Here is an 11,699-nt window from a genome sequence, read left to right as displayed (position 1 = left end):
AACAGGTAATCGAGGGCCATTCGGTTCTGTAATGCTACGGTCCTTATCACTATCATTTCAGCTGTGATGCCCTCCAGAGCCTAAGCAGTGCTGTTAGCTACCTGTTCCAATATCGTTTCTTTGAATCCATCTAACAGTCTCAGTTAGGGTCAGGGGAACGGTGCGCAAAGGAATTCCCCCTTTGGAATGTATAGGGATATGTGAACACACCCAGCATCTAGTGAAGCGCCCTTTTTCCGCATAAAAGTAAGATGTATACAAAAAGGTGTTTACATGGAGCTCCCGCCTTTGTCTTCCTTCCCGTGCGCCAAAACTGTCATATATCAACACTATTATGCAGACAGTGGCATACAGACACAGTCTCATCTTATAAATAGTCCAATTATTTAGCTGATAAAAATAGTTCTGTTTTCCAGTTTCCCTTCTTCAGGTCTCCGTCAGTGTATTTGGCTGCCTTACGGGTAAAAGTTCAAACTGATCCTCCTTCAACTGCCTTGTTCACCTATGGGGAAGAGGAGACCTGGAACAGAAATAGGAATTAGACTAACCAGCAAAATTTGTTTAAATGTTGATGAGCTTGCAGTGGTGCAGGTGAACCCAGGCACTTTTCCCCTCAACCTTGGCTGCAGTGGGGTTAGTGAGTGACACCTAAAAAGGCCCCTCCCATTGTGGCTTTAATCCCTTCCGAATCCATACTTCCCTGGTGCCACGAGGGACAATTCGGGTAAAACTGGGAGGTCGAGGTGAGCATCTAGAACCTCGTTGTGAACTAGTCGCAGAGCCTGAGTCAGAGAAAGAACATAGGTGGTCATTAGTCTAGCTGAGATCTAATATCTAGGAACAATTTCCCTCATTAACACCTTAACAATAGTCTGAGTCTTATTGTCCAGGTTAGGGTAGGTTTCAATCCAACTGCTAAACACATCTACTATTACTAACACATATTTGTAACACTGAACTTTTTGCAACTCAATGTAGTCAAACTGAAATTTCTCAAAGGGACCTTCGGGAAGGGGCGTTTTACCCCAATTACAGGGGACTCCCTTCCCTGGATTATGTTGCTGGCCAACCAGGCAACGACTACTGATGTTCTGGGTGAGCGCCTGGAGTCTAGGGTGCCACCAAGTAGCCAAAAGCGTATCACTTGTTGCCCTTGCTCCACAATGAATAGCAAAATGCAGACATTCTATAACCCATGAGGCCAACTCTTCAGACATGCAAGTCTGTTCCGCGGGAATGGTCCAGAGTTTAGAAACATTGTCATAAGTACATGCATAATATTTCCACAACAGTTTATCTTTTTCAGGAGCGTCCCCCTGTGCTTTTATAACATCTTGGATGGATGGCATTGGTTTTTCCGAGGCTAACTTATCCTTCGCAGGATTTTTAGTCTGACTCATAATTTTGGGCACTACCATCTGTTGGTCACGAGAGGCCTGTTTGGCCTCTTGGTCAGGACAACGATTCCCTATATCAACCAGAGAATTTCCGGTAGTATGGGCGATACATTTGACAATGGCAATGCGTTTGGGGAACATGAGGGCTTGCAACAAATCAGATACTAACTGTTTATGAGATATCTCATTCCCCTGTGATGTTAGGAATCCTCTATTTTTCCATAATTGTCCGAAATCATGGACCACCCCAAAGGCATACCCAGAGTCGGTATAGATATTAACCTTAAGGTCTTTAGCCAGGATACAGGCTCTGGTAAGGGCGAATAGTTCAGCTTATTGGGCAGAATAGGCGGTTTCAAAGCTGCAGATTCCAAGACCTGATTCTCCTAGTTTACTATGGCGTATCCTGAGATTCGTGTATCTTCTGGATTAATAGAAGTACTTCCGTCAACATACATAATCAATCATGACTGGGTTCTTCCTCATCTTGGGGTGGCTCAGTAAGAATACAGGCCGGATTAATTGCAGTACAGTGCCGAAAGGTCAGTTTAGGATTGCCTGTGATTGCCCTGCACTGGGATCTCAATCGGATCAATGGGAGTATAACCCACTTGGGAGGGGTCCTCTGCCCACACATGAGGATCCACATAGTCAGGTATGTCCGAGCCAGTATGATGCTGTAGAGTCTTTAAGACCTTCTCGGGGTCCCCATGAAATTGGACTGTTCGGCCATGTTTTACGATTTGCACATCCCGGCTGGTAGGGTCAGCCTCATCTATGGCCTTGCGTACCATAACTCCCAAATCTTTAGCATGGTGAGGGGCTAATACTTCACGAGCAATATGTGGTGCTATTGTTAGGGGCTGTTTCCACAGATTCTTATTCACTTCCACAAAATCTGCCTCTCTTTCCAGTTCAGTCACTCTAGCCCTCAATAGAATTCCCTTCACTTCCCCTTCGTGATCCTGATAAGAGTTCTGCAGGTCCTGATTCTTTCCACTGGGATCGTATGCTAGGGTCACGTGATAGGGAGCCTGCGGCAGGTCCAGAGACCACCACTGAGGGGTTCTAGTGGTATAATACTGCCGCTTAAGGGTTTCCTGTTTTACAATAATCCCATTATCTCCACACTCCAAATGCAACTGGAATTTGCGGAGGAGGTCTCTAGCCATCAAGTTACAGTCCAGATTGGTTGTGATAACAACTCGATGTTCCACCGATTCTTCCTGGTAACCCATTTTAACCGGTTCTGACACTGGGAATGTCGAGATTTGTTCCCAGGAATCCTGAAAGTTCCTGTGTTTCAGTAGAGGCAGGGAGTTTAAGCTTTGATTGTACAGAAGGCATGAAGGCTCCCGTATCTATCAAAAAGGGTTGCCACTCATTCAGAATGGGTTCGTCGTCCGGGGAGGATCCCTGCACAATCAAGCTGTGTAGTCAATTGGGGGACAAGTGACCAAAGGGGTTGTTCTGGGAGAAGTTAGTGTAAAATCCACCTCTCCCCCCTTGCCCCCCCCCCTCTTCCTTTTCCATGCTGACGGTAGGGGCAATTTTTATTCCAATGTCCTTCCTTTCCACAATTAATACAGTCAATTCCTCTTACCCAGTCCCGGCCTCTTCCCATACCAAGCCGGGGAAAATAGGGAGGTTTATTAGCAGGGCTCGGCCCGTTTGGTTGTTTAGTATAACCGTATCCTTGCTTATTCATCCAATCCTGTATGCAACACTACGGTTCTATTGATTCTTCCTCCCGAGATGGCTCTTCCTTTCTAGTCATGTATTCAGTCTTGACCCGGGTTGGGGGTGCACCTCCCCCCTCCCCTTTCTTTTCCTGCCAATAATATCTAACTGTCCTCTGCATCTGTCCGGATAGCGTGAGCAATCAAATAGTTGTTTGAAGATCACAGACATCTATAGAGAGGTGGTCTGCAGCTTGTTGTGCATCAGGGTTTGGCATTGGTCTGACAGGGAATTGGTGTTGGGACTTTGGGATCTTGGAAATCATTTCTAGGTCGGAGGATGTTTCGGAGCTGTCTGACTGCTTGACAGTTCTGCGTCTCGATCGGCGGGGGTGTTTGAGATATAGTTCTGCCATTTCGAGTGTGAGATCTGGTCCTTTCGGCTATATTGCCTGTGAACTGGGGATCCGTATCACTATCAGAGGATGAGGAGTCAGTTTGGGTTAGTTGCTTTGGTGATATGGGGTTGTTCCTAACTCTTTTTACCGGAGTGTTAGGTGGAGGGTGTTGGGAATAGAACTGGAGCAAGAGGCCAGAGGGTGCGGGAGGCGCCGTTGGGCGCTGAGTCCGTGACCACTCATCAATTTCATCATCAGCCTCGGTTAACACAATGCCAGCCATTTTAACTCGTAATTGGTCAATACCTTTCTCAGAGGTCCCAGAGGATCTCTTAGTAAGTTTCTCGTGCGCACATTCTCTTTTTTTTTTGAAGACATCTGCAGTTTTAACATGTGTTCCCTCTGTCAATGCAAGTCCTAATTTAATAGCATTTGTTTGCCAACTTGACAGAAGTGATGCATCTTTTAATTTCTGGCAATAATGTCGCCAGGTTGCAATTAAATTTTTATCCCCTTTTCCTCGTCCCCTTCTCCAAATTAATCCCTGTGCGTTTTTTGCTACCTCTACGCTTCTAGCGCCACCTAGAGGCCACTGGTCATCCCCTAATAATTTATTCAGGGCTCCTGATAATTTTCTAAAGTCTTCAGCTCTTTCAGGGAATTCCTCACATAGCTTTTTAGCAGACTATCCGCATCCGTGGTTTTATCTAACTGATTACCCATTTTCACACTGCCCCTCGTATTACTGTGTCGCTACGCGTTCGTGTCGTCATGCAATTTAAACAAACTTAAATATAGACACAGACTTTACAGAAACTAACACTGACTTTAACTAACTCCAAATAACCAAACTTTACTAATGCTAACACTTACCCGCATCGCCGCGCGGTTCGCGTCGCCGCGCGATTTCAATACTAAAACTACCACGTCGCCTCGCAGTTCACGTCGCCGCGCAATCCGCGTTGCCTCGCAGTTCACGTCACCGCGCAATCCACGTCGACCCGTGGCTCACGTCGCCGCGCGAGTTAAGATACTTAAAACTTTAAAAGATAAACAAGGACTTCTAATACTTACCCGCGTCGCCGCGCGATTTCAATACAAAATAGACAAAGACTACTAACACTTACCCGCATCGCCACGCGGTTCGCGTCGCCGCGCGATTTCAATAATTAAAACTTTACTTAAAACTCTAAACACTTAAGACTTACAAAGACTTACTGCCATTAGCACTGACTTTTGCGATTCGCGTTGCTGCGCCTCTGCGTCACTACGCGTCGGCGTCACTGCGCGTTTACATCACTGCGCGTCTACGTCATTGCGCGTTTTCATCACTGTGCGTTCGCTTCACTGCGCATTCGCTTCCCTGCGCATTCGCTTCGGCCCTTCTCCTCTCGGCCGCACGCTCGCACCGCTGCGCGTCTTGCGTTGTTTGTGCGTCTGCGCCGCTGCGCGTTTGCGTCGGCCCTACCTTCCGAGTTGCTGCGGGGTTTGTTTTTTTTTAAAATTCAATCAGAGCCTAGAAGGGCCAAGTGATATACAAGGTCGACGTCGTACCTGAGTTGAACACCTATCCTCTATTTAAATCCCCATTTTATTCCCTGTGAGCCTAATTTCTAAATTTGATTTCTTATGAGCCTCAATTAATTTCTTTTAGTCTCCAAATTTCTCTATCCTTTCGCGTTACTGCGCAGTTTAAATTCAATCAGTCAATGAAAGCCCTAATTTAATCGAGCTTTTCTGCCAACTGGACAGGAGTGATGTATTTTTTTCATAATTTAAAATCTCAGAACATTTTTTTCTTTCAGCACCTATTTAGTACGTTACTTTTTTTTATAACTAGAGAGAAGTCTGGCACGTAGGCCGTGAACTGCTTTTCGTTATCTCAATTGTTCCAGTCTCAAGGTCGTGTTATTTAATATAATTTTTTTTTTAAATCCTTTTGAATCCATCTCAGTTGTTTTGCTGTGCCTTCTCTGAATGTTTTCTTTCAACAAGTTTTTCTTTTTTTTTAAACCACCTGGTCCATGTAATTTTTTCTTTTTTTTTTCAACAAACCTATCCTTTTGGCATTTCCTGGCTCCGTAACTTATCATCCGAATATACGTAATTCAATAATGTTCACACTCTTAAACTTCCCACATACAGGACAACACTACGAAGGGTTAAAACAAACTTTCATTCTGTTTGAGATAAAACAAACCACAACTCCCCGGCTTTTTTTCTACAGTAAAAATCACAGAAGCATTTCTCATTTAAACAGATATTCACAAGAGTCTCTTTTCTTTCCTATAAATTTTTGGATCCATGATTGATCATCCCTATCTAGCTCTAACTATAACCTATCTTTCCAAGTCGCTGCTTGGTTTGCGTCATCGCGCAATTTCCCTATCTCTATCCCTATTCTAAGTTTGAAAGGTATTCACCAGATTGTCCTGGATCTCGTTCAGACAGTACCTGAGAACCAGCGAGTGGCTAAACTTTCCTCAGACTTTTGAAACCGGGGGAAACTGCAGCAGTATTGAAATCATACTCACTCCAGTGGCCATTTTCCCCTCGTCTCGTCCAAGGCTAGACTGGCTCTTAATTCGCAAGTTTTCGGCAGTCGTCCGTTGAGATCCCACTTCTGACACCAAATGTAAATTCCTGGATTCTTTTACCTCAATCTGGTTCAGTAAAATTACTGAGTCGAATACCTCTTGTGCTTTGAACAAAGCAGTCTTTATTACCGGCCCGTAAGACCTATCAGACAGAAGATATACTCTCTGGATAGAGCGTACACACTCCCTACGGATAGGTGAAGTTACATCGTAAAGCGTTAACAGTTATACAGTTTTGAAATCAGATAACAAAATACAAATGGATTGACAGTCTAACTCAGCCACTCATTAGTCAATCTATATGAGATGTTTTTCTTGAAAGCTCAAGCATTGCCTCTAAATGTTCCAATCTAGTGGTGTGACTATTCATGTTACAATTAGATGTTATTGGCAGGAGTAGTGACTTGAAACATTGAGACAGACTGTTAGCTATGCTGATGTTGCACTATTTGCAATCTGACATTCTCCCAGCTATTCTTCCATGGCTTATACATTTTCATATATCCCGTTTACCTTACTGCCTTAATTCCATATATTCCGTTCAGATATGCACAGAGGGACCATCTAGAGGGCTGGCCATCCTAGACTGGGTGATGTGTAATGAGAAAGGACTAATTAGCAATCTTGTTGTGCGAGGCCCCTTGGGGAAGATTGACCATAATAAGGTAGAATTCTTTATTAAGGTGGCAAGTGACACAGTTAAATAAGAGACTAGGATCCTGAACTTAAGGAAAGGTAACTTCGATGGTATGAGACGTGAATTGGCTAGAATAGACTGGCACATGATACTTAAAGGGGTTGACGGTGGATAGGCCATGGCAAACATTTAAAAATCACATGGATGAACTTCAACAATTGTATTTCCATGTCTGGAGTAAAAATGAAACGGGGAAGGTAGTTCAACCGTAGCTAACAAGGGAAATTAAGGACAGTGTTAAATGCAAGGAAGAGGCATATACATTGGCCAGAAAAAGCCGTAACCTGAGGACTGGGAGAAATTTAGAATTCAGCAGAGGAGGACAAAGGGTTTAATTAGGAAGGGGAAAATAGATTATGAGAGGAAGCTTGTTGGAAACATAATAAAGTTCTACAGATATGTGAAGACAAAAAGATTAGAGAAGTCAAACGTCGGTCCCTTGCAGTCAGATTCAGGTGAATTTATAATGGGGAACAAAGAAATGGTAGACCAGTTGAACAATTACTTTGTTTCTGTCTTCACGAAGGAAGACACGCATAACCTTCCAAAATACTAGGGCACCAAATATCTAGCGAGAAGGAGGAACTGAAGGAAATCCTTATTAGTCAGGTAATTGTGTTAGGGAAATTGATGGGATTGAAGACCGATAAATCCCCGGGGCCTGATAGTCTGCATTGGAAAGTACTTAAAGAAGTGGCCCTAGAAATAGCGGATTCATTGGTGATCATTTTCCAACAGTCCATGGACTCCAGATCAGTTCGTATGGACTGGAGAGTAACTAATGTAACACCACATTTTAAAAAAGGAGGGAGATAGAAAACGGATAATTATAGACCGGTTAGCCTGACATCAGTAGTGGGGAAAATGTAGGAATCAATTATTAAAGATGAAATAGCAGTGCATTTGTAAAGCAATGACAGGATCGGTCCAAACTGCATGAATTTATGAAAGGGAAATCAAGCTTGACAAATCTTCTGGAATTTATTGAGGATGTAACTAGTATAGTGGACAAGGGGAACCAGGGGGTAATGTACTGACGTGGATAGAGAACTGGTTGGCAGACAGGAAGCAGAGAGTCGGGATCAACGGGTCCTTTTCAGAAAAGCAGGCAGTGACTAGTGGGGTGCCACAGGGCTCAGTGCTGGGACCCCTGCTATTTACAATATACATTAATGATTTAGATGAAGGAATTGAGTGTAATATCTTCAAGTTTGCAGATGATACTAACAGGGTGGCGGTGCGAGCTGTGAGGAGGACGCTAAGAGGCTGCAGGTTGACTTGGACAGATTAGGTGAGTGGGCAAATGCATGGCAGATGCAGTATAATGTGAATAAATGTGAGGTTATCCACTTTGGTGGCAAAAACACGAAGGCAGAATATTATCTGTATGGCGGCAGATTAGGAAAAGGGGAGGTGTAATGGGAGCTGCGTGTCGTGGTACATCAGTCATTGAAAGTTGACATGCAGTTACAGCAGGCGGTGAAGAAGGCAAATGGTATATGAATATGTTTGAGTCTTTTTCTCACTCAGTCTGTCTCTCCTTCTCAGACTCACACATTCTGTCTATCGTTGTGTCTATCTCGCTGTCTGTCTCTCCCTGTTTGTTCCAGAGCAATATCGAACTGTAAAAATACAGGTAGAGGAGATTGCCTCGTCCAGATTTTTAGCAAACGGAGAATTTTTCAGGAGTCTTTGGCCGTCTGCTGCACAGAGATGGATGACGGAGTTTCTTCTGAGTAACGTTTAAAAAGGCAGCGACACAGTAGTCGTGGCCGAGTGATTAAGGCGATAAACTAAAAATCCATTGGGTTATGCCGCGCAGATTCGAATCCTGCCGACTATGATTCTCAGCATTTTTCATTTCATTTCACAATTTAACCGGTTCTCTGCCAAACTGATCCTGAGATAGATGGAGTAACGTCCCACACCTTTCAACACTGACATTTTTTTCTCATTTTTACGAATCTGCAATATGGTATCTCTTTAATTTAACACGGATTTCCTCCCATTCTGAGCAGTGAGACTGGGTTTTCATCGGTTGAATCAGCAATTTTCTGTAAAAATGTGACACTCTGAACCGATAATGAAATTAAATTGTGAAATGTATCTGTGTCGCTCGGTTTCTGCCTCTCTCTCTCTCTTCAGAGAGTTTTGTATGTTTGAGTCTTTGTCTCTCTCAGTCTGACTCACTCTGTCTGTCCCAGTTTCTCTGTTTGTCTCTTTCTCTTTGTCACGTTGCCACGTCTGTTCCAATGAGATTCTCTCAGACTCTTTTTCTGACTAGCTCTCTCATTCCCATCATTTCGGTCTGTCCATGTCTTTGCCTGTCTCTGTTAGTCCCTGCCTGTTAGCTGAGAAGTATTTCCATCATTTTCTGTTTTAGTCTCTATCGCTCTCTCTCTATCTGTCTCTCTCCTTGTCACTGTGTTTATCATTGTCTTTCTCTCACTCTTTCCCTCTCTCTCTTAATAGATCACAGACACACATCTCTGTATATGTACATATTTGAGTGTTTTTCTCACTCAGTCTGCCTCTCCTTCTCAGTCTCACACTTTCTGTCTCTCGTTGTCTCTATCTCGCTGTCTGTCTCTCCCTGTTTGTCGGTTTCTCTCTGTCTCTCATGCATCTGTCGCATTCTCATGGTGTCCAGTTCTGTTCACAGTGACTCGATTCTTGCTCTGACAAAGCTGGCACCCGTCAGTTCCTCGTTAGTATAGTGGTGAGTATTCCCGCCTGTCACGCGGGAGACTGGGGTTCAATTCTTCGATGGGGAGGAAGTTGTTTCAAGATGTCGAATTTTACTTCTGTTTCTTGGAAGAGATGCATATTAAAAAGTTCCAGAGCAATATAGAACTGTAAAAATACAGATAGATGAGATTGCCTCGTCCAGATTTTTAGCAAACGGAAAATTTATCAGGAGTCTTTGTCCGTCTGCTGCACAGAGATGGATGACTGAGTTTTTTCTGAGTAACGTTTAAAAAGGCAGCGACACAGTAGTCGTGGCCGGGTGGTTAAGGCGATGGACTAGAAATCCATTGGGTTATCCCGCGCAGGTTCGAATCCTGCCGACTACGATTCTCAGCATTTTTCATTCCATTTCACAATTTAACCGGTTCTCTGCCAAACTGATCCTGAGATCGATGGAATAACGTCCCACACCTTTCAACACTGACATTTCTTTTCTCATTTTTATTAATCTGCAATATTCACGATACATCCGTTTCAAAAATCGCAAACATCAGTCAAAGTTGCGACAGTGATTCAGCCTGTCTATCCCTCGAGATGACGAAGGCATCTGTGCATTCCCGTTGGTGCGTGCAAATTTTTGGTTATGTGTGTGTGTGTCTCTGTGTCTGTCTATCTCTATATATGTCTCTGTGTATGTGCAACTGTATTTTGGAAAAATCACCATGAATTTGATATGTCCTGGATCTTACAAAAAAGACTTGGGGGAAATAATAAGGTTGTGAACTTTTGTATCGGCTTGGTTCAGTGACAGCATTCTCGACTGAATCGGGAGTTTGTGTGTTCAAGTCGCACTTCTGAGACTTGAGCATTATCATCTTGGCTAACACTCAAGTGCAGCACTTGGGGAATTTTGCAATGTTGAAGCTGTTGACTTTCGGATGAAATGTTAAATTGAAGCTCCGTCTGCACCCTCGGGTTGATATGAAAGTTCCCAGTGCATTACTCGAAAAAGAATAGGAGAGTTGCCCCCGTCTCAATATTACTAAAAATGTTCGTCAATGCTCACTGAAAGCCGATGTGTAGGTGTTTGTATGTGGGGTTGGGGTTGAAGCCCATATTCTTACAGAGACAGAATGCAGATTTTCACAGGACCAGGATAGCCGAGTAGTTGAGGCGTTGGCTTAAAGTTTAATGGGTTTTTTCCCGCGTGGGTTCGTACCTCACTCCTGGTATCTCTTTAATTTAACACGGATTTCAACCCATTCTGATCAGTGAGACCGGATTTTCATCGGTTGAATCAGCAATATTCTGTAACAATGTGCCACTCTGAACCGATAATGAAATGAAATTGTGAAATGTATCTGCATCGCTCGGTCTCTACCTCTTTATCTCTTTTCAGAGAGTTGTGTATGTGTTTGTATGTTTGAGTCTTTGTCTCTCTCAGTCTGACTCACTCTGTCTGTCCCTGTTTCTCTGTTTGTCTCTGTCTCTCAATCTGTCTCTTTCTCACGGTGCGACTTCTGTTCCAATGGGATTCTCTCAGGCTCTTTGACTGACTGGCTCTCTCTTTCCCATCATTTCTGTCTGTCCATGTCTTTGCCTCTCTCTGTTAGTCCCTGCCTGTAAGCTGAGAAGTATTTCCAATCAGTTTCTGTTTTAGTCTCTATCGCTCTCTCTCCATCTGTCTCTCTCCATGTCACTGTCTTTATCATTGTCTTTGTATCACTCTTTCCCTCTCTCTCTTAATAGATCACACACACACATCTCTGTATATGTATATGTTTGAGTCTTTTTCTCACTCAGTCTGCCTCACCTTCTCAGTCTCACACTTTCTGTCTCTCGTTGTCTCTATCTCGCTGTCTGTCTCCCCCTGTTTGTCGGTTTGTCTCTGTCTCTCAATGTGTCTGTCGACTTCTCATCGTGTCCAGCTTTGTTCACAGTGGCTCGATTCCTGCTCTGACAGAACTGGTACACGTCAGTTCCTCGTTAGTGTAGTGGTGAGTATCCCCGCCTGTCTCGAGGGAGACCTGGGTTCAATTCCCCAACGGGGAGGCAGTTGTTTCAAAATGTATAATTTTACATCTGTTTCTTGGAAGAGATTCATATTAAAATGTTCCAGAGCAATATCGAACTGTAAAAATACATTGCCTCGTCCTGATTTTTAGCAAACGGAGAATTTTTCAGGAGTCTTTGGCCGTCTGCTGCACAGAGATGGATGACTGAGTTTTTTCTGAGTAACGTTT

General features: G+C 43.7%; 1 non-coding gene across 1 annotated transcript; it reads left to right on the top strand.

Moving 5' to 3' along the window:
• The first annotated feature begins 9,761 nt into the window (after positions 1-9,761).
• Positions 9,762-9,842, top strand: trnas-aga (transfer RNA serine (anticodon AGA)). The gene has a single exon. It is a non-coding gene; the product is annotated as a tRNA-Ser (tRNA).
• The last annotated feature ends 1,857 nt before the right edge of the window (positions 9,843-11,699 follow it).

The sequence above is a fragment of the Pristiophorus japonicus genome, chromosome 23, assembly GCF_044704955.1.
Source record: "Pristiophorus japonicus isolate sPriJap1 chromosome 23, sPriJap1.hap1, whole genome shotgun sequence".
Classification (NCBI taxonomy): domain Eukaryota; kingdom Metazoa; phylum Chordata; class Chondrichthyes; family Pristiophoridae; genus Pristiophorus; species Pristiophorus japonicus.
This window is presented reverse-complemented; position numbering and strand designations above follow the sequence as displayed.